The following is a 16,434-nucleotide window of genomic DNA, read 5'->3' on the forward strand; positions in this document are numbered from 1 at the left end:
TATCATTCACTTCAGCAAATTTTTCTGTGACATTATTACCTACCTGTCTTTGTCAGGTTCTAAAGAGGAAGGGAAGATGTACCGTATGCTGTACACTCTGTCACCTAGGCTTCTGTCATTGATAATAGGACTGTTAAGGTACCAGCATCTGAACAGTGCCTGGCACATTAGGTATGCATTTGATCAATATTTGTTGAATGAATGAATAAACGTTAGTATTTTAGAGCAAATCTTAGTATTTGGGCTCCTACGGAGTCAAAATTATCCTATCACTTACATTCAGTGAAGTTCCTAAAAGTGCTTGATAAAAAATAAAACAAATAATTTATGTGGCAGGTAAGTTCTCAGTAGACTTCTTCTGGGAGAAATATGGTTATCAAGACTATCTAATTTTTATGCTATATTATATTGTAACAACATATATTCTTTTTTGTTTTAGAATTAGCTTTTTATAGTGCAAATCAAAATTGTGTATTGATTGGCCTTGTTTATTAGATCAATTAATGTATGTTAATAAATTACTTATTTTGGATTATATGTTGAGGATACAGAATTTCTCAGTTTTTCAGTCAAATTTGACAGATCACAGTTTAATTTTTAGAACTATGATTTAATTATACTTTTAGAATGAAAGCAAAATGTGGTTTCCTCATATCTTTAATCTACACACATATATGTATATATGTTTATTACTCAGGAATAAGGCCTTAGGAATATTAAAGCATGTTTTTATGAGCAATTGGTAGGCTACAGAAATTGGTACAATAACAGTGTAAGCTAATTACATTTTAATAAGCAGAGGCAATAGAAATTAGAATTAAATGAATCTGCTTAAAAATATAAACATATGAACAAAAAGTTCTGTTCCAAAGGTAACAATGGAAAATTAAAGTAATTCTACCTAATAAAATATCAGCCCAAAACAAATATTAAAATAATTTAAAAATTGCATTATCTGAATATGGGTGAAAATACAGTGAGTGATAGTATATAGTCACTTATTTCTAGGAAAAATATAAAATGATTTAAACATTTTGAAAATATAGTTGTAGCGATATTTGGTTAAACATTTAGGCTAAAACCATACTTTTGTCTTTACCCCTTCCTGGAGCCCACCTCAAATGACAATAAAAGTTTTTTTTAAATTACAAAACCACCAGGATGTGGAGAATAAGAGAAGTGGTGACAAGAGTTGGAAGGTAGAAAGCAGATGTATGAGAGGCAACCAACTCTAAATAAATCAGAAAGCTATGGGTTTTGGATGGGCTAGGGTGGAAGAGTAGGGAAGAAGCCATTTGACTGCACAGTCTCAGAAAGGATCAGAAATGGAAAACACTAGGAACCTGTACAGGGTGTGTGAGGCTTAGAACTGGCAGTTTGGTTGAAAATCTATTAAGAAACAACTGGATTCCCGGACCATCCCCTCTCTTCTTCTTGCATACAGCAAACTTCCCCCAACCATCCCTTCCCAACTCTGTCAGAAGACTGGAAGTTTATTCTCTGGAGAACTGAACCAGAGACTGTGGGCTCAGAGCTATCAGACATAGCTAAGGAGGAATGCTAAAAAAAGAGGCATTACAATAGTATCTACATCGTGAAAGGGGAGATTTCCCCAGTTTGAGCTCCTCTGTCCACCATGCACTTACTCCGTTCACTCATTCAGCACTTGGAACACTCCTAACTGGGTTGATATCTTCTAGGCAAAAGACTGAATTTTTATGTAGAGAAAATCCTGCCCAAGGGAACATAACTACTGATGCTTACAGGAGGGGTCCATCTCAGCAATTGTGAAGTTGCTGCCAGATCACCTAGCAGAAAGTCTGCCAGAAGACTATCTCTGACCATGAGCACCAAGCTTCAGATCTTGTTTTTTTTAATGCTCATTCTGTAATTTGAAAGCATACTCAAGGACTACCAGACAGAGCCCTAAAACAAACAGAAAAAAGGAACCCAATGACAAAAGACAATTCAAGAGCTATAGGAATAGGAAAAAAATCCAAAAATTAATACACTCAGATTAAAGAAGATATTGTGTCCTTCAAACAAGAACAGAGTGCTATATCAGGAGCAAGGATGAGGATAGAACCAGAACTGTTTTCCATATTAAGTACTAAAATTAACTTGACTTTTAAAACTATGTGTAATTTACAGTTATTACATTGAGAGTTAAGTTTCAAAAGTCAGTGATTATTTATTTATTTATTTGTATGCCGCCTAGCATCAATAATCATTCTTTCTCAGAGGAGTATCTTGAATTTTTTTTTTTTTTTTTTTTTTTTTACAGTGGGGAGAGATGTCCTTTTCTGTTCTCAGCTGTCATTGAGTAAGTTTGGTTCCAACTCTGGGTTCAGAGATAAATTCTGATTGGTTTAAGCCAATCAGCAATCAGCAAATATCATCCAAAAGCTGTAACAACTAGCTTGGAGTAGAAGTGGGCAATATAGCCCAATCAAAGACAGAAAAATGCAAGGAGATGCTTGCTAGGCATCTGGGAAGAAACCTTTCATCTGTGTTATCTACCAGAAGAGATGCTCTCTTCTTTAGGATGATGTGAGGTGAGACCATGAGATCTGGAACTTGTACAAGAATTATGCTACTACTAGGAAAATTTGCCACAGGATGGCACAATTCCTGCATAAGGCATACTAAACTTAATGAAGGAAATTGGATATTTGGTAATACTGTTTGAGCCAGTGATCAAATTTTCTCTGAATACCTCTGTTTTATGAACTAAAAGATTAACTTTAATGCTTCATCCAGTTTAAGTTCTTTTTCTTCTGCCATTAAAATAAAAGATTCCTGAGTCTAAAATTAATTTTGTAATATATACCAAGAATCACAAAAATAGGACTCATTTTGAATAAGTTGTCTACATTCTTGGGATGTTAATTGCCTATTACTGTACAAGGAATTACTACAAAACATTGTGGCTTAAAACAAAAATAGAAGAAAAAGGTTAAATAAATTGAGGTATAGTCAGTTGGTCTATTATAATGCACCTGGAAGATGATAATACTTATATAAGCACTCAAGGGATTTCGACACCCTACAAATTCTGGTATTCAAGAAATGCAGTTTTCATCATCATCCCATAAATATTTTTACTTTATGCTCTCCTTTTTCTCCACTGAGGGAAAAAGTATCAATTCAAGTTCCTTTTCTTCCCCATCCCCCAGGTTTGTCTAAGTTCTATAGAACTTGAATGATGTCAGAGTATTGGGGGCATCTGATCCTTGATCTTACCGTACTAGCAACTCTGAAAATATCTGTTGTTTCATCAGATCCCAGCTGTTAAATCACAAACGCGTTGTTGCTGATTTCTGTTTATTCCTATCCTCAAGATTGATTAGGTCCGATGACTCTGATAAGCCACCCTTGGTTAGATGGAGATTGTTCTTTCTCCCATCCTGAATACTGCACAGGAAACTGCAGCACTCAAATGTCTATTTGGAAGACCCCATGACCCTATTTTCTTAAGTTTCTGCCTGCCAACCAAGACCTTGAACAAAACATAGTTAGAGGCTCTCTGCTTTTGGTGTCTCCTAACCTGGATGAAGGTTGTGATTTATCTCGGGCTTTGTCTGTAAGCCATTCTGAAGACTCACTCATGATTTTGGTCTTATCATTTTTAATTCAACTTCCTTTTGCTGTCACATTTTTTCTCTGAGGCTTGAGGACCTAACAACCTACCTGCCTGGGAGAAAGAAATGATTAGAGATATGGGGAAAAGAATACTAAGTAAAAAACTAGATGATATTTCAAACATATTATCTTGCTGTATACAGCTAAGTAAAATTTCTAATAGGAAGTCTGGATGGGAATAAAACAAAGACTAAATTCATGTTAGAAGTATGAGGAGAATTTACTTGCTAATATATTGCAGCAGACTCTTTGGTCTTCTCCACAGCCCAGTCTCTAAGTGTTCTTCCCATATAATGTCCAGTGTGTTTCTGAAAGAAAAGCCAGACTTTGAAGAGCAAATGACATAGGCTTAATCCCGGTTAGTGTCTTGGGTTGAAAAATAGGATTTCTTCTCTTCTTATTCAATCTGGAGAGAGAAGATAAAGAGCTAGTAAGGCAGGGAGGAAGGAGGTGAAAGTGTTCATGCTTGGCAGATGGGGGTGGCTGAATATTATTTATCTTTTCAAACTTTCCTGCACATTTTACTCAGTTCTTCCTCTTTGACTCCTGATAAAACAAAAACTTCAGCCAAATTAAATTTAAAGCAGTTTAATTGAGCAATGAAGAATTCATGAACTGAGCTGCTTCTTGAGCCAGAGTAGGCTCAGAGACTTCAGCACAGTTATGTGGTGGAAGAAGATTTATGAACAAAGAAAGGAAAGTGACCTACAGAAAACAAAAGTGAAATACAGAAACAACTGGATTGGCTACATATCAGCATTTGCCTTATTTGGACACGGTTTGAACAGTTGGCTATACTTGATTGGCCAAAACTCGGTGATTGGCACAAGTGTAGGCTACAGTCAATTTACACCTCCACTCTTTATAGTTCACAATTTACAGAAAAACCTTTAGGCTGAACTTAAAATCTATAAGGAGGCAGCTTTATGCTAAAAATATCTTTTCAATTTTGAGAGATTGACTGAAACTTTAGTAACTGATGTCACTACCATCATTGTAAATGTACTTATTTGTTATTGAAACCCACTGGGAAACAGTAAAAGAGTGGGTTTTACAAAGTAGGAACAAGGATTCAGTAGAAGTTTCCTCCTTATGCTGGAATGTCCTGTTTACATGAAAAAACCAAAACCTTGTCTGTTGGAGGATCTATGTATTTCCTTAAAGTCTTAGTTTGATTATGTCACATTTAGCATGAGTGACTCCATTTTTGTTTGGTCTGGTTTCTTGGGGCCTACTGCATGAGCTCAGTCCAAAACAACGACCTCCCATAATTTTGTTTAAAAATTCCCCTTTTTTGGTCAGGTTCTCACATAGGTGAGAGTGTGGCAAAACTTAGGGCCTTAGCTCCACTCTGTTACCATTGTTTGTGGTTTCTGGTCTCAGCATGTCATTCATAGGTTACAGTGTCCTCATGGTCACACATTTCTGTCAGCTCTTATCATTCCAGTTGAAGAGACATTCCAGAGATGGCTGCATGCAAACATTTAAAACTTTTGAGAGAACATAGCCCACCAGGGAGATGGCTATTATGACTATCAGGAGAATAATACCAAGATTTTGGAGTATGCTTCTTACTCAGAGTCCCCATAAACCAAACTACCTGAAATCAAATAGATCAAAGAATTAGCTAGAGTTCACTCACTTAAGTAAGCAGTCTCTTCATTAACCCCCTACAGCTGAATCTCTATAATCTACATTTGATGTATTTCTCCATAGGCCACAAATGGCAGCGGCTGCACAGATACTTCTGTTTAGCCAGTAAGTAATCTAGAGCAATTCTATTATTTAGCATAACTTTCACAAGAGAATGTAAAGTCTGTTGTGTAATGATAGCCTTTACAGTAGAATCCTCTATAGAGCCTATCATGAGAGATACATTTCTAATCATTTCCTTTTTTACTCCAAACCATGGGAAAAGGACTTAACAATTGATGCCCTTCTAGAAGAGTGGAGCCCTCCTGGCAATGTTCTCTTTAAGCCATGATGTAGGTTAGGAGGAGTGAACCACTGTTCCATTTCTGACTGATTATGGGGCAATGTATGTACCATTAAAATTTCTCACCTACATTGGGGCCTTTATCTTTTATCTGTCAAGGTACAAGGTTATCCGTGTAAAAGACTGGCTGCAAAATCCTTCACAAATTAAAATATACCCCATGAGTGCACACAACAGACCCCCTTTTCACTTCTATTTTTCATGGAGGCAAAAGCAAGGGAAAATATTCAAAAATAAGGATCATTATAGTACAGATGTCTTGATCCATGATCTCAGTAGAAGCTGTTCACATCAAGGATGCCATCTTTTTCTGAGGAGAAACTTCCCAGTTAGCTTTACCTTAAGGTTTCCAATGCATGTAAGGTTCCAAGAGTGTGGAGGGACCTTTCTCAGTTGTAAGATTATTAACCCAAGATTCAAGGTTTCAAAGTTTGCTGCAGTGTGGGTGGCAAGGGCAGTCTTTTTCTGATGTGTTCAGAAGATCCAGTCTTCAGATTCTAGATTGATGTTTTCAGAAGACCCAATCTTCAGATTCTAGATTGTGAAGAGGTTGATTTTCCCCAGTCAGTGAACCATAAAAATCTTTCTTTACCTGGTAAGAATATACTGTGACATCACAATATACTGTTATAACATCAGACCTCTTGCATGGGAAAGCTTTTATACAACTGGAAAACATGCATTGAAAATGATAATTGAATGAAGTCTCTCTATACAGGTTTAAATGGCCCATCAGGTAGCCAAATGTACCTGAGACTTTGATTATCTTCCCAGGAATATGGGTTTGACAAAGCAAACATTGGTCATAAGCTATTTTAGCAATTTAAAAGTCACCACACCAATATGTATTTAATTTGGATTATTTTATCTTTTTCAGGATGAGTCATGGAATGCAGAACTCTTAATAACAAAAGCTTTAAGGACTCTGGAAGGACAAGTTGACATCCTTGTTCTCCATAAGTCCAAGCTTATCATTGAATTTATGTCCTCTTGAATACCAGTTGTTTCTCAAATTTATGTGCATAGCACTGATAACTGATGGGTTATTGTAGGTAATTTGACATAGATCATGGAGTTTGTTCAAATTGCATGTCTAAACAATTTCAGTACTGGCTGATTTAGCATGAAAATCTGGCAAAGTATTTTCTTGGTATTCAATTAATTTTTGTTCTACTTGGGTTAGCAGCCAGAAACCTGTATTCAATAATGCTTTTCAGGGTCCTTTCCATCTTTTCATGAACCTCCTAAAAGACACCATATTCTAGGATTTTGCACGCTTGTGAAGTTTTCAAAAACTGCATCAGCATCAAGCAATTAATTATGGAAATAACTTTAAATAGTCATAGTGAAAGACACAACTGACAAAGAAATTAGGTTATTTCTTGGTCTTCAATAACTACACATAATAACCATAATTATGATTAATAGCATATACTCAGACACATTAGAATTTTAGAAATACCATATAATTTTGGAACATATATTAATACTCACTAAAATATAACCCAAAGGAAGTTAAACATTATTTTTTATTTTGACAGTGCTTCCCATGTAACTTAACATGTCAAGTAATTCTGTTTACCTTTCTTTTGGATTCTTCAGGGGCCCTCTGTAACACCACAAAGTTAGAGATTAAAAAAACTTAATTTTGAAGCAGAAATTTGATTTTGGGACACATCAAATATGTTAAAGGTTTACAATGTTTGATATTATGAAATAGAATTCCAGATCACCATAAGTCATTCATTTTTGAGTTACCAAAATGATAACTCGAAAATTTTAAAAAGGCAAAAACCATTACTCATTGATAGAAGGAAGACTTAGCTTTCAAAACAATCTGTTTCTTGTTTTTTACATCTTTTTCCTGTAGTTTACTCAAAAGGCAAACAAAAATCTTTCATTAATCTTTTATTAATATTACATGCAATTTTGTTTAAGAGAGAAAGCCAAATTTCACCCTTGCATTAATGTACTATTTATGTAAATTTTTAATAAAAGTTCATAAACAAATCTATTTAATCTTAATTAGTTTGACCATAAGGTGAGATTCTGATAAATACTTTATGACTGTTTACAAATTCGTTAAAAAGCAGCTTAGTGCTCTAAGAAAAGCTGGTTGTGCTTTTATTCCAATGTTCAATTTACAAAAAAACTGAATAATACCCTTTTAACTTTAGCTAATATGTTCACACACAGAATCTTTTTTACAATTAATTTTTTATAAACCTTTCACAACTTGTTCAAACCTTTAGGTTTTTCCTATCTCACTTAAAACAATCTTTTACCATCTAAACTTAGGCAAGAAATCCATATTCCCATGCCTTCTTATAATCTTTTACCAAAAGTATATTCTACTTCCCTTACACCCATTGTGTATAGAATTGTTTGTTCAGTAGTCTCAAATATATGTTATATTGTTAACTCTTAGCAACTTTTACTTGTGGTGAAAAACCTTGTTAGTAATCAATTTTAATTATGCAGTGGGTATGAACCCTGGGACACCAGTCAGAAGTGCAGATAAAGGCTGACTTTTTCCAGCATAGCTAGGGGGCATGGCTAATACCCCATGTCCCCAGGCCTTACTTAGCTGTAAAGCAGGAAATTTGTATAGTTAAGAGTCATAGTGGTATTTTATGAAGCATTTAGGAGGCCTAATAAACTTTAAATTGTACAAGATTTCTGGAATAAATTCCTTTTCATGACTTATACAGACCATCTATGACATGCTTGGACTTTCTGACTTGTCCTAAACATCCCTCCTTTTAAACAAACAATCATTTTACTTTAGGACAATAATTTACCATAGAAGATCCTTTCTCACCTAAAATCTCTTTTGTTTATCACCTTCTTTGCATAGCTAGGTGGCATGGCTAATTCCACACATCCCCAGTCCTTATCTAGAATCTAACAGCTCCAAGGTAGGTAAATTAAACAATTTCAAAATGTCAGAGTAGCAGTTTATGACCTTAAAGCATTTAGCAAACCTAATACCTGATCTACTTTAGATCAAATGTCTAAATTTTGAAGACATTTTTATTTTACCAATAATCTTTAAAACTGTCTTTAATTCTCAAAGAGTACTAAAGTCACATGAACTAAAAGGCATTAGTTTTAATTTTTCTGACAAAATACTTGATTTAAGTGCTTATTTTTCTTTAAGCCAATTAATTTGAGCTCTTTTGTGTAAACATCACAGACATGACACATATAAATACAGAGAAAGATGAACTAGTAGTTGTAAGGTTTTTCATTTGCCAGTATTTAAGTTTCTTAGTTGGATTACTGGCTTCAGGGTGGAGTCCATGGAGGAATATGGCTAGGAAAACATGCAATTTCTAGGGCCTAATAAGCAGGCACAGCTGAAAGGCAAAAACAGATTCCCAAAATTAAGGGTCTCATTTTTATACCAGATCCTGGATCCCAAAAAAGAGGGAATCAGCCCATCTCCCATGGAAGCCTTATTTCTCAGTGGGGGTAGGGATATTTCTATACCTTCTAGGTGACCAAGAGCATGCTTCTCTAATCCAAACATGCAAAGAGTTGAGTATCTCCCCCATAACTGCCATTAGACATCCCTAAAAGTATATTTCCTACTTGATTATTACACATCAATGTTCTCTCATAATGTAAAGTAATACCTGATACCCCCAAAAGTAAAAAAAGTCAGGTAACATAATGTAAAATCAAACAGAACCTTAGATTTTGAGAGACACCTATCTGCTTTCAATTCCCAGGGTTCCATGAGAAAAACAGAGGTTTTTTTTCCCAGAATGGAAACTGTTAGCAATTATCTGAAGCTCTCTCATGTGAGCATCAAGAACAGCAAGAAGGCAAAATATAGAAATAATTCAGTCAACTGAGAAGAAAAAAGCCATTTTTCCAGGAAAACAAGATTCAAAAAGAGAAAAAACATAAAGACCTTTTAAGTATACGTATAGCTTGGATATCTGCCTTTAATTAAGCTGATTTTAACCATAGTGTTCTTATACATAAAAGTCCTTTTACATTTCTTATTACCCTACTTTAGCCAGGCCAAATGGCCAATATTTTTGGCTTTTAAACCTTACCAAAAGTGACTTCACAGGTGAAAGCCACAAGCCTCAACAAAGGTTATGACTTAACCATGAATGTATGAGGTATTTTCAAAGGAGTGGTTAGCAGTGTCTACAAGATCTAGAATCTCCAAAGGTGCTCAGAAAAAGGAAAACTTAAGAGGGGATGCCAGAAATTATTCATGGAGACAAACAGAATCAACAAATGGTAAAGGTCACACAGATATCAAATCAGAAAGGACTCATTTCCTAAGACAGGATTAAACCTGGGCTGCATTGTAAAATGGCAAAGCCTTAGCTGCTAAGCTACAGCACTGGGTACTTTCCATTGCTCTTCCCAGAAGGAGGCTAGTCAATTTTGAGCTTGCAAAGGCTTTTAACTGCTCAAGATAATTTCTAGAGCTAACTATGACATGAACCCCAAAATTCCTGTTCCCTAGATGGCAGAGATCAAGAGAAAGTACCACCATGTGGTTATAAGGTCAAGCTCTCAAGGACATAAAACAAGATAGAGACCTCATCCACTTTTTGTTTGTTCCAGGGACCTGCTGTAAAATTTGTTACTGATCAGTTTGCTGGGCTGATTTGAACAGTGAGATTATGGAGTCCTAAGCCCATCTTCCATCCTATGGTATCCCTTTTTATGATAGAATGATGCAGAAAGACAAATTCACACAAAACAAAATCATAGCAAAAAGTACACAAGATTTGCTACAGCTAAAGACTAGCCTGACAAAATTTTTCTCATTAATTAAAACTTTGCAATAGACACTGATTTTTACTATTCCCACAGTCAGTTTTCATAGAGTGAGAGCAAGAGAGAGAGAGGGGGAAAAGCATTGCCCACAGCAGGGTGGGGAAGGTGAGGAGCTCAGAGAGGCCAGAGAAAGATCCACTCATTGCAGCAATACTGAATCAGAAGTTCAGGCAGCCGCTTGTAGGTCATGAAGGGATCTTTTCCAGCAGCCCCATCAGCTCTGAACTTTCCCTCTTTAGGAAGAAAAAGTTTCCCCATGTCCCATGATCCTGCACATGCCTAATCCTGTCACCCATAGATGTCAGCGAAGAGTCCAAGGCAGATTTAATTTTTTTTTTTTTGTAGTTAGTTGCTTAAGTGTTTCATTTGCCTTCAAATTTCCAAAAGCCAAATTTTACACCTCCTGTAAAAAATTTTACACTGCCATTTTCTACCAGTTTCTTTCTGACCCAGTCAGATGCAAGAGGCCTCTGACTGGATCCAAGCCAGTTGATTACCAGATCCAATCCTATCCTGGACCTGGTGTAGTTTCTGTTGCTACTTCCAAACCCAGTTTGAATCAGAAATTTTCTCAAAGAAACCCCAAATTGCTCAAAACACAAATTTGTGGAGCTTTGGAATCCCAGAGAGAACCTACCACAATCTCCAGCTGCTCTGAGAGAGCAAAGGACACAATTGGGTCATTCAGTGCTTCTGGGAATTGTTAGAAGCTCTACTTCAGATCCCACTACTGAAACCATCTAATAAAAGAAAATTTCAGCTGCATTAACTTTAAAGGAGCTTAATTGAGCACAAATTGGGCAGCCTCTTGAGCCAGGGTAGGCTCAGAGACTTCAGCACAGCTTCATGATGGAAAAAGAATTATGGACAGAAAAAGGAAAATGACATACAGAAAACAGAAATGAGGTACAGAAACAGCTGGATTAGTTACAACTCAGCATTTGCTTTATTTGAACATGGTTAGAAAAGTTGACTATATTTGATTGGCCAATACTTGGTGATTGGCACAAGTGTAGGCTATGGTCTATTTACACCTCCACTTGTTATAGTTCATGATGCACAGAAAAACCTTTAGACCAAATTTAAAATATGCAAGGAGGCAGCTTTAGACTAAACTTGATTTAACACTCCTCATCTCTGCCTTTATTGGTATAATCACTCTCCCCTCCCATTCTTCATCTGCTACTCTTTTATGCCTTCTAAGCTTGTCCAACCCATGGCCCATGGGCAGCATGCAGCCCAGGATGGCTTTGAATGTGGCCCAATTCAAATTAATAAACTTCTTAAAACATTATGAGTTTTTCTGAGAGTTTTCTTAGCTCATCATCTATTGTTAGTGTAGTTTATATGTGGCCCAAGACAATTCTTCTTTCAGTGTGGCTCAGGGAAGCCAAAAGATTGGACACCTCTGTGTGGGAAGTTAAACCAAGCTGTTGGAGCTATGAGGGAGAAAAATGAACCTGTTTATGTTTCTTCTTCCCTACTCCAAATCTCCGTAAGGTCTTTTTGAATATGATCCATCCATGGAGTCCAATGTAGAAATTAAAAAATTGGTCCAGAATAAGAAAGTAAAGAATTGAGAATCCATCTACTGCAGAGAGTCTGACTCAGAATAGCTGAGAGTATGCTTGCTACTTCCTGGTGTTTTTCCCAGACAGAGGTCTCTGATGATTGTTCCTATGCTATGGTGACACAGTTAGTTTATGGATGACAAGGTTGAAAGTGACCTCTAAATCAGCCTCATGATTCTTTCAAGGTGCAAGGAGGGACCCTTGGTGTCAAAACATGTAAAAGAATTAACACCCTCAAGGGAGAGCTTAGAGTCTAAGCAAGGGACCAATTAATAGAGTTGGGCTCCTTTCTGTCACCCACAAGGGAGGTTATTTACAGCTTCCACCTTTTTAATTGCTCCTTCTTTGTTAATGAGTTGTGCTCTCAGATCCTTTCTTAGATATGTTGAAGAAAGCTCATAAGCATTTAAGGCCTTCTTCCACAGCTGGATCATTTTTGAAGGAGGCTGAGTGAATGAAACATTGCTAGCAATAGACTATGTGCTCATCTCAGAGTACTGAGATGAGCACTGATGGAATAGGATACTCTCAGAGGCTGGAAATCAATATACCTATTGGCCATTTCTGAATATCTGGCTACACCACAAAGTAAAAGGAGATGGATCACAAGAGAGGAAACCGTTCTTAAAGCTCTTAGGTGAGTTACTTACTGACTCTTCTCTAAGGACTGTCAAGGGCCTAGGATCCAGGTAGAATTTCTGATTTACAAATAGCTTGTATCAATGTCCTTGAAGTATCATTAAGTCCTTGAAGTTTCACCAGAAGTCCTCTTTCATGGCATCTCTTTTAGCCTGAGAAACAAATCTATAGAAGGATTATTTAAATATATAAGCTGTGTTAATACACTTTAGTACAAAGTAGGGGGATGAGGGAGAGGCTAGAAAATCTTTAACTGGTACCAATCTTTGATTGGTACTAAAAATGAGAGAATATAGACCCAGAAGAATTATGGGCTATTTTTGAAGGGCCTATACTATCTGATTCACTCCATTTCAAAAGTTAAATTTGGACAGCCTATAGAAGACTAAGGAGGGTATTATTACTGAATTGAGTGGATCCAACGTGGCTCTTATGAGGATGGCAGGTTCTGGAGAAACCTTAGTCATTAATTTGGAGACTCTGGAGAACCAGTTGTCAAGAATAAGTGTAACACTCGGTCTTCTGAGGCAAATCCTGTCCACATTGTTCCTGATAGAGACAAAAATCTTCAGATTTTGTTTTCTAGCCAACAGACATGTTGAACTTTTTCAAAGTCAACTAAGTGAATATTAGAAAGAGCTGCTGATGAAATGGCTCGAAGAAAAGAAGCATGTCAAAGAAGCCACTCTTTAATGTTTCTTGTAATTTTTTCTTTTAATTTGCTAAGAAAGGCTAAATGGAGGTAAGCATGGGGAGGAGGAATACATTATGTGAGGAATGGTATGAGAAAAAAGTAAAGAAAGAGAGCAGAGATAAATTTTATCCCAAAATAGATTTTTCCAAAACAAAAAAAGCAAGCTTAGGGGTCCTTGAAAGATAAGAGGCAACTAGAAATAAGGTTTAATTAGAAGTGGTAAAATCTAAGGTGGCTGAGAAAAACAATGTGGCAAATCTTTGTAGAGGTGGTAATTTTATCTCTTAGGTATCTGTAGACACAAGTTTTGCAGTGGTCACCATCTAAAATCCAAGACTTTCCTGTTACTCATTCACACCAGCAAAATTTGCAAAACATTTTAATACTTTATTATTTTTTCTTCCTGAAAGAAGATACATTCTTTTCCAGTTTCTGTCACTTCCTTGGCAAGCAGTCAGCATTACCACTTCTCTGTTCATTTCCTGAAATAATATCTATGTGAAGCGATATAGTGATTGTGTTATTGATAGCATGTTCAATTACATTGTCATTGCCCTGTCCATTTGTAAAATAACTTCTCCAAAATAGGCTCTGCCATTGTGGAGACCATGAGAAATCCTCATAAAGTATGTGCAGGAGCTTTCTCTGGCTCCTTAACTTCTTGCCTACATCCAGCAGGTGTTTATCTGCAGGATCTTATCTCTGTCTTTTTCATGCCACATATCATCTCTTGCTGGCAGTATGCCTCCATGGACACAATTCACAACTCACTGGGCTCTAGGCCGCTTATGAGATCTTTTGCCTCATCCAAAGTATAGTGCTTTACACTCCATAGTGGTTAGAAATAAGATTAATGCATCAGTTAATGCATTTAATCAATCAATGCACTGATGTTTTGGTGAGGCGGTGGATTGCAGTCTGTTAAGATGCTCTGGAGTTGGATTGCCTGGATTTGAATCCCAGTTCTGATTTGTCTGATTTGGGGCTATATTTACCATTTTGGACCTGTCACAGTCTCCTTCTCTACAAAATGAGAATTATAAGAGCACAGATCTCTTGGGGCTGTTGGACAAATTAAAATGAGACAAATCATGAAAGGATTTGTAATAGCACCTGGGATAGAGTATACCCTCAATAACATTAGCTATCTACCATGCCTTGCTTTTAAGGAAAATTTAGGCATATTAGGAACAAAAACATAAGAAAATCAAAGAGCTTGGGGTTTTTAGAAAAACTGGCCAGTGATAAGTTGAAGTTACCAAGGTTTTCATAAAAATATTGTTTGTAGACATGTTTCTGGGAATATGGTGGGTTATACATTCACAGAAACTAGTAAGAATGCTAGATAAAATCTAAAACACATTTTTTTCATGGCTCAGCCAGTGAGAAAGAACATAAATTCCTAAAGGTATGGAGATAATAAGAAAGCAAAAACCTAAGAAGATAGTAGGCTGGGGCCAGCATTTTCCCAAGAGGGATCTACTAAACCCTGGTGGCCTAAGGCTGAGTTTAATGGGCCTGTATAAAGGGTAGGAGAAAAAGACAGTGAAGGAGGTTGGGTAAGAGACAACCCTCATGACACTGAAACAGGGCCTCCCAAAGGGTACCATTCTCTCAGGGCAAAATAGAAAAACCTGATCCCACAAAATGAAACCGTGATATGCGTAATTCTCTCAGCCTTAGTTTTGGAGGAAGACAAAAGGTTTCCCCTGATGATTTTTAGCCTCAAACTCCTATTTACTTAGCTATGTAGCCTAAATCTTATGACTTTTGTGGCCCCGAGAAACCCCCAAGTCAAAGTTATTGCTTATATGGATTCTGGGTTGGTATTATCCCCAAGGTACCCGACAGAAGTAATAGAAATCATTTCTGGCAGAACACATGTTATACTCAAGCCTCAATGGTTCCTGCAGATAAATTTAAAGTAACTGCATTTTTAAAGAACTTCTGATTAAAATTCACTAAACACACAAGTAAATAGCTCACATCTTGAATGAGAGTCAGCAATAACATCAAACAGGTATTTAAGTTATTATGTAATAATTTAATAATTATGTTTAATATGTTTAAAGAGTGCTATTGAAAGTATGGTTAAAGAACAATAAATTGACTATTTGGAAAAGAACAAAATAGAGCTTGTAGAAAAGAAAACAACATATTATGATTGAAATTTGAAACACAATGAATGTATCAAACAACCAATTAGTATAATTTATCATAAAATTAATTTATTGAAAAAAATCTGTAAAAAGAAAACAGAACACAGTAGAGAAATATAAATAATGAATGTTATATTGATGTGGAGGATAGAGAAAGAAGATCCAACAAACATCTATCTGGGATTCCAGAGACATATGATAGAAATATAGAGGCAATTTTCAGAATACAAATATTGTGCTTAGTAAATAGTATACCAGATTTAAGGTTCCTATATTGAATGAGCATAAATTAGAGAAAATTGTACATATCTTTATAGTTACAAGGAGAAGATCAGTACGTATTGTAGCTCCTCAATAGATCTTTGTTCTTCTGTTGGTGACGATGATGATGAAAAAGGTAATGAATACAACTTTCTGTTCTCTTCCCACAAGATTCTTTCTCTATTCAGTCTTACTGTGGACAGGGCAACCCCTAAGTCTGGGATGCCAAATGCATTGTCTGTCTGCTACCATCCTCCCCTTTCATATTAATGACAAACATCTAAATGTTCTTTTCCAATTAAACACCTCATTTCTTGAAAAATTTTTTCAATGCAGTGCAACAGGAAGCCATGACTGATCTCATTTTGGGAAAAGAACCACTTAGAGTGTGCTTCTCTAAGAATAGTCTGATGCTTCTGTGGAGATTTTCTTTTTCTTTTTGGAACTAGGAGACTGGGAAATGGTTAGCGAGAAGGAAGATATTTTGGATGGCTAATGTTGACAAATACTTGTAGTTCATACAAAGTTTGTTCCATTAATATCACAGCAATGGAAATGTTTGGGATTTCAACTTCTACCCTTAGACACAACTCCCAGGCTATATTTGACAGCTATTTTCTACCTTCAAGGTTCCCCATGACTTTCTTTCTAACGTGAATACAT

At 36.2% G+C, this 16,434-nt stretch overlaps 1 long non-coding RNA gene across 1 annotated transcript; it reads right to left on the reverse strand.

The window, feature by feature from the left end:
* Positions 1-3,841: 3,841 nt before the first annotated feature.
* On the reverse strand, positions 3,842-6,212 carry LOC129048607 (uncharacterized). The gene is made up of 3 exons (XR_008511100.1): positions 5,978-6,212; positions 5,001-5,112; positions 3,842-4,048 (listed from the first exon to the last, which is right to left on the reverse strand). It is a non-coding gene; the product is annotated as an uncharacterized LOC129048607 (long non-coding RNA).
* Between the last annotated feature and the right edge of the window lie 10,222 nt (positions 6,213-16,434).

Source organism: Pongo abelii, chromosome 9 (assembly GCF_028885655.2).
Source record: "Pongo abelii isolate AG06213 chromosome 9, NHGRI_mPonAbe1-v2.0_pri, whole genome shotgun sequence".
Lineage (NCBI taxonomy): Eukaryota > Metazoa > Chordata > Mammalia > Primates > Hominidae > Pongo > Pongo abelii.